Source organism: Parasteatoda tepidariorum, chromosome 5 (genome assembly GCF_043381705.1).
Source record: "Parasteatoda tepidariorum isolate YZ-2023 chromosome 5, CAS_Ptep_4.0, whole genome shotgun sequence".
Lineage (NCBI taxonomy): Eukaryota > Metazoa > Arthropoda > Arachnida > Araneae > Theridiidae > Parasteatoda > Parasteatoda tepidariorum.
Window position 1 is genome coordinate 83256544 of NC_092208.1, and position 15308 is coordinate 83271851.

General features: G+C 30.5%; 1 protein-coding gene across 1 annotated transcript in view; it reads left to right on the forward strand.

Annotated features, from left to right (window-relative positions):
- LOC107437837 (rifampicin phosphotransferase) overlaps positions 1–15308 on the forward strand; it is a gene marked incomplete in the record, with an annotated part of 597639 nt that overhangs the window by 129997 nt on the left and 452334 nt on the right.

Here is a 15308-nt window from a genome sequence, read left to right on the forward strand (position 1 = left end):
CTATAAAATTCTTCCAGACTTAATTCTTGTTTTTCTACCACTTGTGGATTTCCTAACTATCGAGAATTCATCAAATATTTACTGATAACACTGGGGAGCAATTTTTTCTTGTGTGCATATTTTTGGTTGTAACTGAGATAATAATGCGTAGTTGATTTAAAATCTGTAATCAGTTTCTCTCTAAAATTTCATATAATATTTAAAATAGAATATAAATATTTTAAAATATCTTAAAAAATACAAATATTTTGAAATATAATTTATAAAACAGTTTGCAATTTAGTAGTTTATTCCTCACGACAAATTTTTGAAATTCACTCAAATGAATTCGTAGTGTCCCCACTTCTCTGCTACGTAGGAAGTGACAGCAAGAAGGCGATAATACATTTCACCTTATGATGTCATCTGTTTAGGTCACATGTTTTTCGTTTTAGGTGTTATTTTCAAAGGTGCTGATAAGTGTTTATGTATGTATATAAACATACATGATTTTTACAAATTTGTACATTCAGACTGAAACTAAACTTGCGATAAAGAATTAATGAGTCTACATTAGTATTGAAATAAAAAGGTTAGCCGTTACATTGATCGATAAGAAAAGAATAAAATATTTTATGTTCGATTTAAGTAAAAATTAACTAATTGATTTTATTTAAATATAATTCGATTAACAATGAAGAAAAGTGTGAGTAATTAAAGATATCTCAAAAGGTACGAAATGCCAATTGTGGCATCACATTAGCTTTTGTAATTTTATTTTACACTATTACCAGTGTTGAACAGCTGACCCATTTCTGGATTTGCGAATTCTGTCAATATTCAACTCTGCAGTCTTTTAATTTTAAACCCAACCTAGAAGACAGGAGAACTCCTGTATCAAACATTGGTACAAACTAGCTTTCTTTTAATATTTTGTAATGGAACTAACTTGTAATCGCGTTACATGGATTGGATAACGCTAAAATAGTTTATGGTTAGCCCTTTGACAAGAGCAGTCGAACCCATTATCGTTATGACCTTGAGGATATTTTACGTTAGCACTGTGGTTGGTGTGAGACGGCGGCAGAATTTCTATCGAGCAGCAGTTGCTGGGATTCGAACTGGGTCTACTCTTTATAAGGCGAGTATTCTAACCCTTGAACCAACATGGCTGAACTTGTACTTTTCGATAAATTTCCGACGAATAAGATAAAAATTCTATTGCCTTCCACAGTGATTTTCCTGTTTACAATACAAACGAACATTTTGCCAGTTTGTATATTATATTTCAAGTTCTTTGTATATTTTTTCAGAGCAAATCAACGCAGAAAAATACTTCCAGTGGTTGATCAATACAAGTTTCCCGAAATCATGCGAGGTTTTCCCAAACCAGTAAGTGTTCTATTTTTGCTTTATATGTAAGAATTTAGTATAAATTTTTTTATATATTTTCAATTAAAATGAAGTTAGTTTAACTCTTGAGAATAACACTCAAGATATATTGATGCCTTCAGTTGTAAAGTTTTTTTCCGAAAGTTTTTTATATTCAAATTCAAATAATTATTGTATATACAATTATTTAATTTTATTACTTATTTACATGTATTTGAAATAGTGACTTGTAAAAAGCATTCTTCATCTGTTATAAATTGTTTTCAGATTACAATTTCCTCATTGAATTTGTGAATTTTTAGGTAAATGAAGTAGAAGAAACTTCAGATACAACTGAATATATTGCTGATTTAACAATGCAAGGTAAAAGAAAAATGAACGCCATTTATAAAACATTTACAGGGTTCCCGCTGATTTAAAAAAATTTAATGGTGATGAATAATTTAGATTAAAATACTAATAGGAATTCCTTTTTTTTCGATACCAACCTCATAATTCAGAGATCTGATTGGATAATATTTCTATACAGATACATCTTATTTGAAAAATAACAGAGAGGTGGTCAAAAATGTATTAAATGATTGAAACTTACTTCTTAAAGTAATCACTTCGCAAAATTTTTAATGTTCATGGGACCTCTGTGCTATAGGATCACAAAAATTTAGCTTAATTCTAATTAAATGTGTACCACTCTTTAAAATAGTTTGAAATAAGCTTAGTAGTTGGTAGTTGGCAAATGCTTCGTATGTTGCAATTTTTTGACAGAACATGCAAAGGGTAGTGGTTAGCGTTGTTTCAATCGTTTCTGATCAACTCAAGTATTCGACCTAAAATTGTAATGATTGAACATTGACATTAATTTTTATGACGAAAGCCACAAATGTAATTTGTATAAGTGTTTATAAGAAAAAGAACATAACTAATTTGGAGATTTTACTGGTTATGTTTTTTTCATGTAAGTGACTTAAATTATGTTTATAATATTGCTTTCGTTTTAAGCCATGTACGCAGAAATTCATTTAAAAAAATTGCAGTCTGAAGAAAATATAATTACTCCATATCATCGTTTTACTAAAGAGTAAATTTATATAAGTAAATTAAATAAGTATGAGTAAATTGAATAAATATTTAATTAATGTAGAAGGAGAGATTCAAATTTGGTAGAATAGTATTCTAGAACAGTTTTCTTGTTAGCTTGAATAGTATTCTGGAACAGCTTTCATGTTAGCCGGAATAGTATTCTAGAACAGTTTGCAGGTTAGGTAGAATAGTATTCTAGAACTGTTTTCAAGTTAGTTAGAATAGTATTTTGGAACAGTTTTCAAGTTAGGAAGAATAGTATTCTAGAACTGTTTTCAAGTTAGGTAGAATAGTATTCTAGAACAGTTTTCTTGTATATTCTTGTTGTTTCAGTCAGGAAGAATAATATTTTGAAGCAGTTTTCATGTTAGCTTGAATAGTATTCTGTAACAGTTTTCATGTTAGCTAGAATAGTATTTTAGAACAGTTTGCAGATTAGGTAGAATAGTATTCTATTTTCATGAATTTTATAGTTATTATTAATATTTTATTTGAATTATTATTACTATGTTTTTGTTCTGATTTTCTGGCGTTCAAGAAAGAAATTAGTGTGTTAAAATTATGTTGATTATTTGTATAGCAACTCTTTTAAACGCTTAATTTAAGATTATTCATTCCTATTTCCAGGTATTCCTGTTAGCCAGGGTGTTGTTAAGGGATATGCTAGGGTAGCCGTATCTCTGGATCAAGCTGCTCAATTAAAGGTACATGTATATGCGTAAAAGTAACAACTACATAGCAATAATTAAAATAAAGTTTTTCAGTTTTTATAAACAATAGCTTTGTTTTGAAATATGTAAAATATACTTTGATATAACTTTTAAGACTAATATATAAACTTTCCCCTTCTAAAATTGTTTATTTTTATTTGATATAATCTATGATTTTTCTCTTTGTGACATTTTTTTAGCACTGTTAGTCATTAATTTTTCAACCAAATTACATCTTCAAAAATACGTAACATAGATTTTAAAAATTTATTATAGACTATTATTTGTTCCTACTTTTTCGAAACATTATTTTAAAATATTTGCAGTTGTTGAGGAAAATTAATTAATTGCTTAATTGATTTTCCTCATTTTTTAATTAATTGCTTAATTGTTCGCCATTTTTTAAACTGTTTAAGTGAACTTAAGCCAGATCTTAATATCATTACAGGATTATCAGGTTCTTTATTAGGTAAGTGAGAAATATATTTTTTAATGGCGGACAAAATTATTTTTACCCATTCGAAAATGTTTTTTGTCACAAAAGGAGCAGTTATCAAATAAAAAATTCACAAATGACAAAGAATAGGGTATAATACTTATTTCTTTAATCTGAATCTCAGAGTACAATACATTAAATAGCAATTGGTATAACTTTATAACTTAATAATATTTTGAGTTTTTTTTTAATGTTTGTATGCTTTAATAAAGTCATTGTCTATAGTAAAATACAATTCTATTTAACCTCCTCAGTTGGATTTTTTGATCGTAATGAAAAGTTTTGATTCGAGTAAATTTTTTGACAGTTTTATGGGATATAAATATCTTACTGTTGTTCAGTCTTATAGGTTTTATTTTGTGACCAAATTGTGAAGAAATATACTATAAAAGTATCCTTGACAATGTAAAAATGATTAAAAAAAACTATTATTTTTGATATAGTAATTACAAATAACTAAGAAAGTTAGTCGAGATTAATGATTTTTTTAAATATTTCATTACCTTTATGGGTTTATTTATTTCTTGGTGGTATATTTTTAAGTGAAAATAGCATCATCTGCCATTATAGCTCGATCTTTCTGAGAATTAGTTTAGACGAAACTGTGACATTAAGATGTACCGTTAAAAAAACTGCTTTCCAATCTTTTCTTTTTTTCTTTAATTATATGTTTTTATTTCAAAATATAGATAGTATTCATATTTGAGTGCATTTTCTTGAACATATTTTCCTAATTTGAAACTCATGTGCTTGAATATTAAAAAAATTCTTAGTCTTTATATATTTGAAGTATAGGGTAAAATTAATTTCAAAAAATTTTAATTGACATTTATTCCTCACAATTATGTTTTTTTTTAACAGTTGCGATAGCCTCTTCAATTTTCTACTGATTTATGATATTCGGATGAATGAAAATCAGTAATTTCGGCAAAAAATGTCGATTCTTTTTGCGATTCATATTTGATCTTCAATTCATTAGCTCTGAGAAGCCTATTAAAATTTTTTATCCCTGATATTTAGAAATGAAGCTATAGTTTTTTTTTTTTTTTGCGTATATTGGCAGAGAAAACCGATCACCGAAATCAACTCCCAAAAACGAAACTAAAATGTTTCTTGCTATTCTTGAGAATTTTAACTACTTTTTATTTAAATAAATTATGCAATTTTTTTTAATATGAAATTTCTCATATTTTAAATGCATTTTCAAAGGATTGCAGATTTTGAGAAAATTTCTTTACGCTAACACACTTTACAAAAAAATTAATGTTAATTATATTTTTAGCCAGGGGAAATTTTGATCGCTTACAGTACAGACATAGGATGGAGTCCATATTTCCCAATAATATCTGGTGTTGTCACTGAGCTTGGAGGACTCATTTCACATGGTAATACAACATTAAAGCCTTTATTATATTACTTTTCACGTTCGCAATTTATAAAATTCCATTTTCTAATATTTTATGTTTTATAATTTAAGCATATTAGTTCAATGTTGAAAGTTGAATACTTAAAATTGTATTTTCGAAGATATATAACATTTAAAACACAGTTTTTCTTTTAAACATAGTTTATAAAGAGAAACTAATAAAATAACTTTTACTGAAAGAAATAGATAGTATATAGATTGTTCGAAACACTTATTTACCGTAGTGGGAAAAATTCCCACTGGATTTAAGAAGACTATTTCATTCGTAGTTTGTATTCATCACACAGATAAGATTCATCAGTGATTCTTTTATGTATTTTTTATTCTGACGCTCTTATTGCAAGCAGAAATAGATTTTGGTATTTTTTGATTACGAAAAATGGTCTAATGGCTGCTAAAAAAAATCTGTTAGATTGTCGGAATTATATTTGTACTAAAATGTAAAATGCAAAAAAAAAGTAGTTTGAAATATTTTTTCATTCATATCTGAAAATTTAGCAATAATTTATTGTATGAATTAAAGAAATTTCAATGATGAGTAACTGTTTCTCCTAGTCCTAAATAACTGTAAATCAGTGCAAATTTGATAAGTTATTGTTTGAAAGTGAGCCGAGTTAAGAAGATTTTACCTTTAATGCAGAAAAAAAAGACCAGTGTTTCTTGTTAACTTTCATAGCCATAAATTATTAAAACGCTAAGTATAATACTTTTCCTTTATTCTGATCTAAATTATCACAAAATAATGAAAAAAGTATGAAAAATATATTAGCTTTTATTTTAAGCATTCCATGTTTAATGCTATAGATTTAAAATTGAAAATTGGACTTGCAAAAAATATAAAATTTAAAAACTTAGTTTTTTCACCTAAGCATATTGTTTCTTGTACGATGAAACGAAGAAAACAAATGTTACTGAAAGAAATTGACAATATATAGACTAAAAAAACAATAATCTGGTTCATTGTTTAAAATAAGAATTCAAAGAATAATATTTGTTGCATTTTAATAAAGGTGCTGTTGTAAGCAGAGAATATGGACTTCCTTGCGTTGTTGGACTTCGAGGAGCCACAAAGCAGTTTAAAACAGGTATGCAATAAAAGTAGTGGAATTCTCTTGAAGTATGTATAAATACTTGAAATTTGTTTTAAAAATTATAATAACTTCTCTATTGCACTGAACATTTTCATTAAATAGTTGTTATTTTAGGTTTAATTAATATTTTTCACAAAAAATGCATTAAAATACATAATGACGGACTGAAAAGTATATCATTATATTCCGTCAAGTCCTTCAAATATTAAAACTATGTAACGAAGACAGCAATGATGATAGTGATATGGAATATCTTCAGAAGCACCTGTTTTGTGGTAGCTCGAATGGGGTGGTGTACCATTTGAAGGAGGAGAAGCATCTCTGCTCTTGAAAATGAGACAACCCCTAATATGCTCCAACGGCAAACAGTTTTAAATTTAAAAACTGCTGTTTTCCCAGCAAACTTTCTCGAAAAGGACAAACAAAACAGTCATAAGAGAGAAATATCAAATTTATGAAACATTTAATGTTAAAAAAATGCACATAAGGATTGCGAAATAATTTTTTTTGTCATACGATCCCCAAATGGCAACCTTGTTCAGTATTGTTCAAATCCTTCTTCCTGAAACAGCGATACAATATCGTCGGATACCACGTGATGAGGGCAGAGTCAAGTGCCAACTCCTGTTGAACGAACTGTACCTCGTTGAAGAATTTCATGAACTTTCTTTTTACTGCTCTGTAAGGCAATACAGATTCTTTGCAAGCATCTGCAATAAATGCCCTAGTTTACCTATATCAATCAGGTTAATCTTTCGCCTTTTTAAGATCTTGCTGACATAGATATACTCGTACAGTCTTTGGCACATTCAATTTTCATCCAATTTAATTGTTCTTGTTTCGAAAACATCGTGTCACTATGCATAAGAGCTCCGGGAAGCTCAAGGTTCTGTTCCTCCGTCAGTGCGCTTGCGCTTGATGTTGGATGTTAAAGTTCATGTGATCTGAGGTTAGGAAGGCATGTAATTAACGTGTGATATAAGTAACATTATTCATTTAGGTTACACGGTGTATATACCATGTACCAGTGTTACTACAGTTATAGTTACCATGTACCAGTGTTACTACTATTAAAATTCCCACCCTTGTAGTTATTTTTTTCAAACCAGATGCAGTAGTTGAATTCGAATTTAGTATTTTTTTTTAGAAAGTAACAAATGTATATTGTATTCCTTTTTTTACCTTTCAGGTGATTATGTTTTGCTTGATGGAAAAAAAGGTGTGCTTCAAAGATTACCGAAGCCACAAGACGAAGACAAAGATTAAGAATCTAAAAAATGCTCATCAATACAGATATCTATCATTACTTTCAAAGAGCTTACAAATTGATGAAACTAGAACTGATATTGTTGCTAGTTTGTTTACTTGGATGAAATCGATGAAGTATAAGAAATGTTTTTTTGTACAAAAAATAAAAATTTATTTGTCAAAAAGAATGGCTGTAGAATTCATTTATAAAAAAAAGATTGTTTACTGACAAAAATATGCATTTTTATTAAATAAGTAACTTTATGTTTAAGCATTTCGTATGAAGATACACTTATTTAAATATCAATTATCTGTTATCTATTTATACACAAACATACACAGTGGACGATCTTATTCAGATTTTAATAAAATATTTATGCACGTTATCATTTCTGTTTATAGACATACTTTTCGTTCCATGACTGAAGAGTGTTAACTTTTAAAATTTGAAAGAAATAGATGTATATCTATGCATATTATTACCGTTTAAGACAACTGACTTTTGAGCCTAATTTTGCTTTTTGTTGTCAAGAAACAAATGTGAGGAAATCAAATAGTTAAACGCGTTTTTCCAGATGTGTTTTTTGATGACTGCATAGTGTTAACTTTTAAGATTTGAATGAGATCGAAGTATATCCTTTTTTTTCTTTTGTAACCAAGAAACAAGAGCAAGGAAATAACATAATTAAATACGTTTTTCCTGATGTGCTTTTGATGATTGCATATTGTTTATTTTTAAGATTTGAATAAAAATTGAAGTATATACTAAATTTTCCGTTTGTAATCAAGAAGCAATTGTGAGAAAATCAAATAATTACATCAGTTTTTCTTGTTGTGCTTTTGATCGCATATTTTTAACTTCCCTTTGAGCAGCGATGGCTTAGGTGATAAATAGCTTATCTTGATGTGTTTTTGATGACTATATAGTGTTAGTTCCTAAGGAAATTCGAAGCAAATACTAAATTTTGCCTTTGTGACCATAAATTAAATGCGATATGGAAATCATGTAATTAATTGAGTTTTTCTGGTATGTTTTTGATGAGTGCATAGTGTTAATTTTTCTAAAAATTGGAAGCGTATGCTAAATCTTCTCTTTGTAACAGAGAAATAAAAGTAATACGGAAATAAAAAAAATAAGTGAGTTTTTCTGAAGTGTTTTTGATGACTGCATAGTGTTAATTTTTCTGGAAATTGGAAGCATATTCTAAATTTTCCCTTTGTAACCAAGAAAAAAATGCAATAAGGAAATCATATAATTATATGAGCTTTTCCTCATTGTGTCTGATGACTGCATAGTGTTAATTTTTCTAAAAATTGGAAGCGTATACTAAATCTTCCCTTTGTAACCAAGAAACAAAAGTAATGCGGAAATAAGAATATTAAGTGAGTTTTTCTGAAGTGTTTTTGATGACTGCATAGTGTTAACTTTTAAAAGAATTGGAAACATATTCTAAATTTTCCCTTTGAAACCAAGAAACAAATGCAATAAAGAAATCATATAATTATATGAGCTTTTCCGCATTGTGTTTTTGATAACTGCATGATTTTTATTTTTAAGGAAATCGGAAGCATATACTAAGTTTTCCCTTTGTAACCAAGAAGCAAATGCAACAAGGGAGAGCGAGATTGAGTTGCTAAATTTAAAAGGGAAAATTTCTTTTCGAGGAATTAGCAAAGTGAAGAAGCAATTACTTTATTTTGACTGACCAACATTTCTTAAATTGCTATCTTGTCTCGTGAATCTGGATGAATTTATGTAGTGCTGCTGCAATTTTAATTAAATATTAGAATTAAATGAAATTTATATTACCAGAAATTTTTTTCTGAACATTAGAAATATTTCGACGCAATCCATTAAAACATACACTCATTAGAATATTTAAAATTAATGAAATCGAACGTAATATCTTACGATCATCTTCTGATTTTTATTATAATTATTAATTTTAAACTATATAGTTCATCATCTGTATCAATGAGGTTTGAAAGTTAAACACTTTTATAAGAATTTAACATAAGGTGATTTGAAGGTAAAAACTTAATTAGAAATTCTAATTTTCGTTCAGGATTCATGTGGTTATGAATTAAGCTTTCTATCTACTGATATTTAAAGCATGCAAACATGTGAAATATTTTTTTAAGGAAATAAATTAATTTCATAGCTCATGAGCAGTAAAGAACAGCTAATTCATCCAATAGTGAAAGACAGCAAAGCCGACCATCCAGAAATAATAGACAATGATAGGAAGGGTTTGGGGGGACACAATTTAAGGCCACCTGAATATAATAAAAGCAGTATTATAATTTTTATGAAAATAATAAATTACTCCTCTAGAAAAATGACATAATCAACATGGGGGGAGCCGCGAAGGCTCAGGGGATAGAGCGTTCGCCTTCCAATGAGGGGAACCGGGTTCGAATGCTGGCAATGGCTGGTTGATACGAATCCGCATACGGCTTGCACCGACCGCAGTGCTGACGCGAAATATCCTCAGTGGTAGACGGGTCATGGGTTAGAGTCTCTTTGCCATCAGACTAACCGAGGAAGGTTCTCGTGGACATCTTCTCCATGTAAGGTCAGTTTCATCAAAAAGTCCTCTACGAAGGCAAATTTCCCTCTATACTTGATCCAGAAGTTCCCTTGTCTTCTGGATTGGGTTCAAAATTACAATATTACGGAGTTGAACATTAGAAATAATGAACCCGAAAATTGGGTAGGCTTTTCCATGACGGATATAAAATAAAATATAAAAAACCATTATGGTGAATGATACAAAGGAAGATCCGACATATCAGCCAAACTTTTTTCAATGAAAATCAGTGCACCTATAATTAAGAGACTCATTAAATCAACAACACTATGATTCTGCGGATCAATTGAACAAATTAATCAGAAGGCAATGAGAAATGATTGATAAACGGATTAAATAATCTCCGAAAGAGAGAATGAATGAGTTATTAAATCAATAAATGAGAGAAAATAAGATAGATGATACGATAAATGAAATAACACAAAATCTAGCTTTTTCTCATTTATTGATTTACAAAATAATTTACAGACTGATTCTTTAATCTCTGTTTATTTATTAGCTTCAACAATTAACTGTAGATTCATTTAATTGTATTCATTGCTTATTCATCTACGAGCCGATCAGCAATATCAATCCCGATAGGCTGACCACCAACAGTGCCCATAGTAGTTAATGAGCTGCAATGGCTCAGAGGTTTAAATCTCAGCGATGAATTAGGCTGGTCGTTACGAATTCAGCTTTCAACTAGCATGGCCATATAATGATGAGGTAAAATATCATCATAGGTAGACGAATCATGGGTGAGAACTTAATTTCTGAATAAAATGCAATTTTTTTTTTAAATGATTGCTTATTTTTTAATACTTAATTGCAATAAATTTTTTGTTTCAATAATCTGTGTGAGTTTTATGAGATGGAATAAATGTTTAGTCTTAAAATGTATTTTGCCAAACAATAATTCGCATCTTGAAAGGAAATAAAAATTTTTTTTAGTTAATTTATTCATTAAAATATTTTTTCTTCTTCTTAAATTTCACATTACGAGTGCTCAATTTTGAAGTATCAATTATTATTTACTTCTTAAAGAAAATTGAAATCACCTTCGAAATTGTTACATACATACATGTTAATACGAAAAATATTTTTCTTTATATTAATATTAGTTCTATAGTTTCCTTTTTTAAAATAATGGGAAAAGAACACGCTTTTTTGTTATGGAATTAATCCAACTTGAACGTCATGAAATCTGCCCCCACTCCTGACACCCCATCAAAAAATTCCTGGCAAGCACTTCCGGGAATGTCGCTAAATTTTGTAGTCAATCACAATATGGAAATAATTCCTGCAGCAGATAAGCGCTCAGAAAATATTTATTTTATTAAAAATAACATTAACTGTTTGAAATTATCGCCTCGCACAATAAAATATAAAAAGTAGATGTAGCTTATCTCCGGAAATTTTGACGGTAAATTGCATCATAAAGAGCAGGAGATGATATTTCCCCCCATGTCTATTGAAAACACCATTCATTAACTTATATTAAGCGATCAATAAAATACAATTAAATATGAGATAAATCAGTAAATACTTAATAAATTAAACATTAGGAAGATTCACTTACAATTGTTTTGTACAAAATGTTATCTGAGAGAAATCTGGTTCGCGTGAGGGCTTTTTGAATGAATGAATAAAATTGTCACAGTACTATGGGGAGGAGTGATGTTGGAGGAAAACAATCCCACCAATGCGCATGAGCCATTAAAAAACTGGTTTGGTGTTTATATAATTCATTATTTATTATTTCCACTGGTATTTTAAATTTTAACTTTTAGTTTCTTTTTGATTAAAAGTTATGGATTATACAATTATACCGTAACTATATCTCCATGGCAAATGCATGCATGATGTCCATTGGCGTAGCGTCTGAGAGGTAGGGGGCAACGCGCTTCGCAAATAATTTTCCTAAACTTCGGAACTTTCTTAATGTTATTAATTTTTAAGAACTCTAAAACCTCCACTAGCTATTTTTTAATTTAAAAGCTCAAAAGCCTTAAAAAATTTTGACAGTTTATATATAATTGAACAAAATTATTTTATGATTATTATTTTTATGCAAAGGCTATCGTAAAAACTAGTCAATGATTATTTCTTTAAAGTTGTTACAATTCGAACTCAATGATACAAAATGTTCGAACAATCAAACAATTATTCATTGAAACAAAATTTAATTAATATTTATTTATTTTTTCCTTATAAATTACAATTGTAGGTAACGGTTATTTAACCCTCCTGGTGGCTCTTTCTTGAAATAGTTTTACTCTTAAAAGGGCGACTATATTTAACAGAGATGTACCTCAAATGGGCGAGGGTCAGACAAAGGGAATGCCTACCCCCTTTTTTCTGAAGAAGATGAAAAAGGCTGCGTCTTAGAGAAGAGTAAAATAAGGAGGCATTACAAAATGCTTTCAAAATATAAATTTTTTAAAGAGAAGAAGGAAGTTATTAATAAAATATTTTTTTTAAAAAATATAATAATTTTTAAAAAATATTAAAAATTATTTAAAAAAAATTAAAATTTAAACATATTTTAAAATTAAATTTTTTTAAACAATTATCAGTCCAAAATTTCATAAAATTCCTATTAAATTCAAAATAATCACTTTGTGAGTCTGATAGTTACCAAACTAAACCTGGTACCATTTCCTCTAACTACTTAAGAAAAATTATTAACAATAATATTATTGAAGAAGACTTTTCTTAGATCATCACTAATAACCAGCCTATTTTAACATTTATTAAACAAAATAACATCAATTCTATTGTGTCTTTTGATTTCCGAGATCTCGTCAATGGCATTCCTCTTTCTAAAGTAAAAGATGTTCTTTTGAGCTATTACTATGATTATAAAAATACCATTGGTTGCGATTTCGATTATTGGGTAATTCTAATTAGTATTTCTCTTTTTATTAATTATTTTTACAAGAGAGAAAATATGTTTTCTCATATAAGTGGTATACCACAGGGATCTAACTTTTCCTCACTTTTAGCTAACTTATTTGTACACTATAATGAAAAAAAGTTATGATCTTAAAATTAATTTTGTTTTTTTTAATTTATTGATGATTTAATTATCTTCAATTTTAAAAGTTATAGAATTTGGTTAAAAAATATTTACCGTGAGTAATAAATCATTCTCCGTAATCATGACGATAATATTAATTTTAATGAAATAAGAAAATATCTGCACTGTTGACTTATACGATGAAAGAAATGATTTTAAATTTAAGTTAAGTTTAAGCACAATATAAACTGCTGTTTGTAGAAAATGCAACACCATGAAGGAATCATCAGAATCAAATGAAATATTATTTTAATAATGGATATAGGATATTATGCAAATTAATAAAGTTTCAGAGCCATCGCGCGTGCGTGGCGCGCGCAGCGCCCTCTGAATTGATGCTGAAAGCGTATAAATAAAGTGCTGTAGCGGGACGTTGAAAATAGTCTATGATTATTTGTTAGTGGCAAACGTTTAGTGAGACCTGAGTATGCCTCCACGACGGAAGAATAAGAAATTCAAGCAACTTACGGAGTTTGAACGAGGGAGGATAATCGGCCTTCGAGAAGGAGGATTTTCCTATCGCGCAATAGCAGCTCGTATGCAGCGGAACAGTTCCACAGTGATGCGAGTTTGGAAGCAGTGGACCGACGAGCACCGAACAACTCGAAAAACAGGCACTGGACGACAGAAGGTGACGTCAGAGCGCGATGATCGACACCTGCTCCGCATGGCGGTGAATGATCGCACAGCTTCCTCCAGGCAGCTGGCAGCACATTGGTCTACTGCTACAGGTGTACAATTGTCGGCTTCGTCAATTCGTCGTCGTCTGCTGCGCCGTGGATTGCGTGCAAGGGTGCCATTATACAGGATTCCCCTCACGGCGGATCATCGACGGCTGCGTCGGCAGTGGGCTCTTGAGCACAGAGACTGGCGAGCTGATTGGCACCAAGTTGTCTTTTCAGATGAATCACGCTTCAATTTGTGGACCCATGATGGCCGTGTTCGTGTTAGACGTTATGCCGGTCAACGCTGCCTTCCTGAGTGTATTATTGAACGACATAGTGGTCGAACACCCGGAGTTATGGTCTGGGGTGCGATTTCGTATCATGGACGATCCAATTTGATACGAATTGAGGGTAATCTCAATAGCAACAGATACGTCCGTGAAGTGCTACAGCCCGAAGTCGTTCCTTTCCTTCAAGGCATCCCTGGAGCTATCTTTCAGCAGGATAATGCACGCCCACATGTTGCGCGGACTGTTAGAGACTTCTGTTCAGCACAACGCATGCAACTTCTTCCTTGGCCTGCTTATTCGCCGGATATGTCGCCTATTGAGCACGTGTGGGATATGGTTGGTCGGCGTCTCACTCGTGATCCGCGTCCTGCAGTTTCCAAAGACGAACTTTGGTTGCGCATACAAGCGATATGGAATTCTCTTCCTCAAGCAGATATTCAACATCTGTTTGACTCCATGCCACGTCGTATAGCAGCACTTATTGCAGCGCGTGGTGGCTGCACCAAATACTGATTTCGGACGCTTAATTTGTTTCTTTTGTTTTGAAAATTTCATCATTTATTTGTATCAGTACAAGTCGTTTCTGCATTAAATTTCATTTGATTCTGATGATTCTTTCATGGTGTTGCATTTTCTACAAACAGCAGTTTAGTTTTGGTTAGTTGTTATTACTATACTGCAGAGTATCTACCACTACAAAAATATAATTCCAATCCACTAGTATATAATACATTTTAACTCGCTTCTGAAATGGGGCACCTTTTCATAGGTGACGGTTGACATTGTCGATAGCTACCATCGCCCCAAAGCATAAAACATTGCTTCGTAATCATAGCATTTGCGGAGGGATACACCGGAAGTTTTCTAAACTTCTTCCGGATTGTTAACATTCCGTTAACTATTCATAAATAACGATAGAAATGTTTTAAATAAACAATCCCAAGAAACTGAAGCTGTAAGATATTGCCTGAATTAAAAACTTCCAAAAATACTCAAATAGTTAATAACAGTAGACATATTTCAAGAGCTTCAGTAAACAGGCGCCCATTTTCAAGACTTGCTAAACGTGAATGCGAAGAAACAAAAGTGATTTGAAATTTAAAAAAAATTGGGTATTTACTACATTCCTTATCAGTGCGACCTCTACATCGGACAAGCTAGAATCGCTTTAAAATTTAGTCCTAAGGAGCAAGAGAGATGTGTGCGTTATGAACGAAACATCATCATTTGATGCGCATTTCTGGAATCTTGGTCAAAAATTCAATTTCGATTCGGTCAA